This window comes from Colobus angolensis, unplaced genomic scaffold, assembly GCF_000951035.1.
Source record: "Colobus angolensis palliatus isolate OR3802 unplaced genomic scaffold, Cang.pa_1.0 Scaffold129, whole genome shotgun sequence".
NCBI lineage: Eukaryota > Metazoa > Chordata > Mammalia > Primates > Cercopithecidae > Colobus > Colobus angolensis.
The window spans coordinates 10853468-10859500 of NW_012114141.1; the positions used below are offsets into that span (position 1 = coordinate 10853468).

A 6033-nucleotide genomic window follows, 5' to 3' on the forward strand; every position below is an offset into this window, starting at 1 on the left:
AGTTGATATTTTTTAAAAGTTTCACAATAGATAATTGAGAACATGAAATAAAAATATTTATTCCCTACTATTTTATTCCTCCAAATTTCAGTAAACTGGAAGACTGTTCGATTCAGGAAAAGGTTTCAGAGACTAATGAATCAAACTGCTCAAATTATAATCCTACATATTCTAATATAATCTATTCTTGTGTGATCAATGTATATAAAGTTGAAGAAGGCTAGTTTGTTTAAAAAATAGGTACTTTCATATGAAAGAGTACTTTCATAATAATCACTATCCTTTTGTGGACATCAAATCAACCGTTTTGCCCTTGCCTGAGACATTAGACTCTTACCAAGTCTTGATAAATTTTGAAAATCACATGGTTGTTCAATGCCTCCATGTGGTAGAAAAAAATAATTTAGCTCTGTCCTACCTTCCTGTGATAGCAATATTCAGGCCAATAAAGTATGATAGCACTTAGGGTCCTTCAATAGGATCAGTGCTATTTTTTTTTAAAGGCCTATGGAAAAATGACCCAAATTGAAGGTAAATGCCCCAGATCACATTCATCTTTATGGAATCGACCCTTCTTTTTGAACTTTCCTTATCTTTCTTACAAGGAATAGATTTTTCAGCCAAAGGAGAATTACAAAATGAAACAAGCCGACTGAAATCCAGTGAGTCCATTTTTCCCAGAAAGGCTTTATATAAATTCTTTATAAGTTGCAAACACAAGATTTTTTTTCTTTGGACAGAAAAAGGAAATCTTTTCTTTCTTTTCTTTTTTTTTTTTTCTGATGGAGTCTCACTCTGTCACCAAGGCTGGAGTGCAATGGCATGATCTCTGCTCACTGCAACCTCTGTCACCCGGGTTCAAGAGATTCTCCTGCCTCAGCCTCCTGAGTAGCTGGGATTACAGGCACATACCACCATACCCAGCTAATTTTTATATTTTTAGTAGAGACAGGGTTTCACCATGTTGGCCAGGGTGGTCTCAAACTCCTGACCTCAGGTGATCCGCCCACCTCGGCCTCCCAAAGTGCTGGGATTATCAGCGTGAGCCACCAAGCCTGCCAAAGAAAATCCTTTCTATTCTGCCATAAGGTAAGTTAAAAAACTATATTAACAAAAGTTAACTTGCTTGATAATTCTTTGGACATGAAACCGGCCAAAGGGAATCTTTATGAAATACTCGAATTTCAGCGTAAGCAACAAGTCAAAAAGTTAAACCAAGTCTCCTCCTTTCAACTGTAATATTTCACCTCCTAGGGATCAACTAGCACCTTGATCTTCAAGTGCTTCTACTTAAATGTACTTGATACTCTAAAGACCACTTGAAGGAGAGTTGGGTCATTCTGAAAACCAGGAATAGGTACTAATAAAACTGGAGCCCACTTTCTCAAAGTCCACAAGACGTCACAGTGTAATACTACTTGGGCTTCCGTGACTGGATGTGCTTTTTAAAATTGAGTTAATTGAGTAAAATTGATAGTAAATTGACCATTACTATCAAAGCATTCAATGCATATGTATGCATTTGCTTACGCATGCATAGACTACAACAGAAAACTGCTTTCTCCAAAGGAAATGAGGGGTGGGGGAAGGGGCAGAAAGATATTTTCATGGCATATTCTCTGGTTTCTTTTTTTTTTTTTTTTGAGACGGAGTCTCGCTCTGTCACCCAGGCTGGAGTGCAGTGGCCGGATCTCAGCTCACTGCAAGCTCCACCTCTCGGGTTCCCGCCATTCTCCTGCCTCAGCCTCCCGAGTAGCTGGGACTACAGGCGCCCGCTACCTCGCCCGGCTAGTTTTTTGTATTTTTAGTAGAGACGGGGTTTCACCGTGTTAGCCAGGATGGTCTCGATCTCCTCACCTCGTGATCCGCCCGTCTCGGCCTCCCAAAGTGCTGGGATTACAGGCTTGAGCCACCGCGCCGGCCCTCTGGTTTCTTTAGAATAATATAGCACGAAAATATATTATCTATTTAAAAGATAACCACACAGGCAAAATAAATAAATAATGGGATGATTCTTAGGATGAGGGTGGGGGTGGGGAACTTCAATAGCAGTCATTAGTTCAAGCAAATGTTACAAATTTAGTGATTCCCTTAGCTTGCTTCCATATTCCCACTTTCCCAACTGTCTTGATTGTTAATATATTCTCGAAAATATTATCAGAGAATATTATATTTATTTACTTATTTTGCGACAGGGTCTCACTCCCACCACCCAGGTTGGAGTGCAGTGGCACAATCACAGCTCACTGCAGCCTCAACCTCTGGGGCTCAGGTGATTCTCCCACCTCAACCTCCCAAGTATCTGAGACCACAGGCATGAGCCACCAGGCCTGGCTAATTTTTGCATTTTTTGTGGAGACAGGGTCTTGCCATGTTGCCCAGGCTGGTCTTGAACTCCTGGGGTCAAGCAATCTGCCTGCCTTGGCCTCCCAAAGTGCTGGAATTACAGGCGTGAGCCACTGTACCCAGCCCTTTTATATTTAATATATTTTTCTGCAATGTAATTGAGGCTCTTCTCCCACTCCAATATTGCCAGAACTGACAAGATCATCTGTGGATAGCATGGGTCATAACAACAATTTTGCCACCAATTTATTGCATGACCTTGGATAAGACATACCGGCTTTCTGGCTTTCTTTTTTTTTTTTTTTTTTTGAGACGGAGTCTCGCTCTGTAGTCAGGCTGGAGTGCAGTGGCGCGATCTCGGCTCACTGTAACCTCCGATCAAGACTCGCTGGTTCAAGAGATTCTGCTTCAGCTTCCCGAGTAGCTGGGATTCCAGGCATGCGCCATCAAGCCCAGATAATTTTTGTATTTTTAGTAGAGACGGGGTTTCACCATCTTGGCCAGGATGGTCTCGATTTCCTGACCTTGTGCTCCACCTGCTTCGGCCTCTCAAAGTGCTGGGATTACAGGCATGAGCCACCGCGCCCGGCCGACATACCGACTTTCTTTGCCTTGATTTCTTTATCTGTAACATGAAGAGTCTGAACTAGAAGATGTCTTAGACCCCTTCTAGGCATAAAATCCTGTGATTCCTTGACTGTATGTTTCTCCTGGAAGGTTTCTTATATTTTCACCAATTTTAAGTTATAAAAATCCCATGTCTTCTTTTCTACCCTGGTGACAAACAAACAAAAATAAACATAAAAGCAACAACAACAACAAAACCCCAAACCCATGTTCTAAGAAGATTCCACTCGAGTGGAATTATTAATAATTTACTTTGCATAACAGCTAATAAATCACCTTCTTTACAGATCCACATTTGACCCTGCCAGTCAGTAGAGCACAGGTATTCCTGCCTTTTATGGATGAGGGAACTGAGGCTCAGGGAGGTCAATTTAGCTTTCTAGGCCTTGTAGTTAATAACAAGGAGAGATAGAAAGTTGTGTATGAATTTTTTTCCTCTAAGACAGTTGTATACAGGTCTTAAAAATAATTTGACAGAAAGATTAGTCTTTTGAGAGGACTGGATTCTTTTCTAAACATTTTGAAGTTTTTATTCCCTCTCATCAGGTCATGCCAAAACCATAATGCACTAAACTAAGCTAGCTGGTATTGGAGATTAGAGGGAATGGTACACAAAAGAGGGCCAGAAACCTTCCAGACAGGTGGTTGGGAAACCACTTTTCCACATAGGAGGAGCCGTTAGATTTCATGATTTCTTTCACAAGGAATCAGACCAACCCAAGCATCAGTAACACAACACAAAATATCATGTTCTGTTTCAAAAGAATTATTATTATAGCTGGTATTCAATTTATGCAAACCAAATATTAAAGAAAAAATTCAGCTACTGTCCTGATTACTTCAGCAAATCAAGCCTTTCATTTTCCTGTGATCTCTGCTAGTTCTTGTCTTTATAACACATGACTTTTTTACTGGTTGTATTCATAATGTAGATATATATTTTTAAGTATCAGAAATCCAAATTTTCATAGGAGGAAATTTCAATTTTAATAACAATTTTTAGATTATTTTCTTCATCCTGAGTTTATTTCATCTGCTTATTGTTTTCTCCTGAATTTACATCTTTTCATCAGAACAAAAATACAATCAGTTTTTCAGAAGTTTAAAAAATTTTTCAAATACACAGCAGAGATGTCATCATTTTTATATACTCTACCAGGACTCCCGGAACCAAACACTTAAGAAAGGTTATGTCTGGAGACTTTTTCAAAATCTATATGCATTTCAGCAGTGGAGAAATAGTTCTCTCTGGAAGTAGGAGGCTGAAATTATGACCCTGAAGATTTCTTCCAGCTTTTGAACTTCTTATTCTATGACAACTCCTGGCAGATACAGGTTTCCTGGTAGGGATTGAGCAAGAAGCATGCACAATTACTTTATGAGTCTTGATAAAGCTGGAGTTTCAGGTTGATGGTTGGAAGGAGTTCGGCTGGGTCGTGAGAATGCTTGTTTTCCTGGTTACTGGATATGCCATGGGCATATATCTTGTGTTGTCCTGTAGTAACTGAAGCCACTGTTGCCGCGGAAAATGATGGCAGTTTGAATGAGATAATTTAGAGTGACCTATGGAAATCTGAGGCTGTCTCCTTAATGTACAAGACCTTGTATGTGTGGCACTGTTGTATCTGAATGGCACACATCTCTTTAGTTCCCTTCAACTGAAATGACAAATAGGTGAGAAACTAAATCGTAATTTGACGGCTTAATATTAAAAAAAAATTTGGCAAAAATGCTACATAAGGAACAATTCAGAAGAACTGCTGATCATTTCAAAAATATTATTTGAATAGCATTTATATGTACCTAAAGAAAGCACTGCGATCCCCAGAACTTTCCATCCAATTTCCAAAAACCAAATCTTGTATCTAATGTAAAATGACACCAAAAATTCTAAATCCAGTCTAATTTAGTAGTATATAGCTTATACCCACTGATTTCTCACATTCGCAAGCCCCGTTACACGTTGGTTTTACCTGTCACGAAAACCTTTGTATCACTCTTATAAAACCACATCACTTTCTATAAAAAGTGACTGGAAGAATCTAATATTGTAAAACTGCACGTGCCTCGCGTGACCTGAGCAGAAAATTCCTGGTTTGGGATTTTCTCACAGGCGTGCCTAAACTGACCTCTGCTCCTAGCAGGTAAATTGCTAGGAGAGGCAAGTGTCAGTCCAAAGAAAACCCCTGTTGTGTGATTTTTTTTTCTCTTTAATCGCTTTTTAGGTGGAGTTCCCGCTGCATTCTCTAAAGTCTTTGCCACCACCAGATTACCATCTTTTTCACCAATTTGCCACCTCCCTACCCCTCTCCTTTCCAAAAGCCCTCATTGGAAAGAACTTTCTCTCGTGACCCCCCTATTCCATCCAGTTCCAATCACTCCCAGCGCCCCCCATCTCCATTGGCTTCCCCTCTCCCGCCCAGAATCCAGGTTCCCAAACCACTCAAGAGAAAATTCACACCCCTCGCCCCCTTCCCGTGCGTCCGGAGGAGGCGTTGGGGTGGGGGTGTGTGGGGGGGCACGGTTTCCTGGGGTCTCCTGGGTCTTCCTCGCGCACCCCCAGGAGGTGTTGCAGGGGGAGGGGAGCGCGGGTGGGTGGGACCGGGCCGGGTGGGGGAGGGGTGAGGGCGAGGAGGTGGAGGAGGAGGCGGCGGCGGCGGCGGAGGAGTGGTGTGTGTGCGAGCGTGTGTGGCTGGGGGAAGCCATTGCCTGTTTAATAGTTGCTGTTGCTGCACTTCCGCTTCTCTCCCAGCAAGAGAGAGACACGAGTGGCCAGGCCCAGCCGCAGCCGCAGCAGCAGCCGCCGCGGCGGCACGGAGGAGCCAGACACAAAGAGAGCAAACCGAGAAAGAAACAAACACCCCCAAGAAGAAGGAGAGTAAAGTCAGCATGAGCAAAAACTCCAAACTCCTCTCCACCAGCGCCAAGAGAATTCAGAAGGAGCTGGCGGACATCATTTTAGATCCTCCACCTAACTGCAGGACTTGTACACGAGGGAGCAAGATGGCCGAATAGGAACAGCTGCAGTCTCCAACTCCCAGCGCGAAGGACACAGAAGAC

The 6033-nt window shown here is 42.3% G+C and overlaps 1 protein-coding gene across 1 annotated transcript in view; it reads left to right on the forward strand.

The window, feature by feature from the left end:
- Positions 1 to 5786: 5786 nt before the first annotated feature.
- UBE2E1 (ubiquitin-conjugating enzyme E2E 1) overlaps positions 5787 to 6033 on the forward strand; it is an 86323-nt gene continuing 86076 nt past the window's right edge. The window contains exon 1 of the mRNA XM_011933747.1: positions 5787 to 5810. The gene's annotated coding sequence lies outside the window, so the exon portion shown is untranslated. The remainder of the gene's footprint in view (positions 5811 to 6033) is intronic.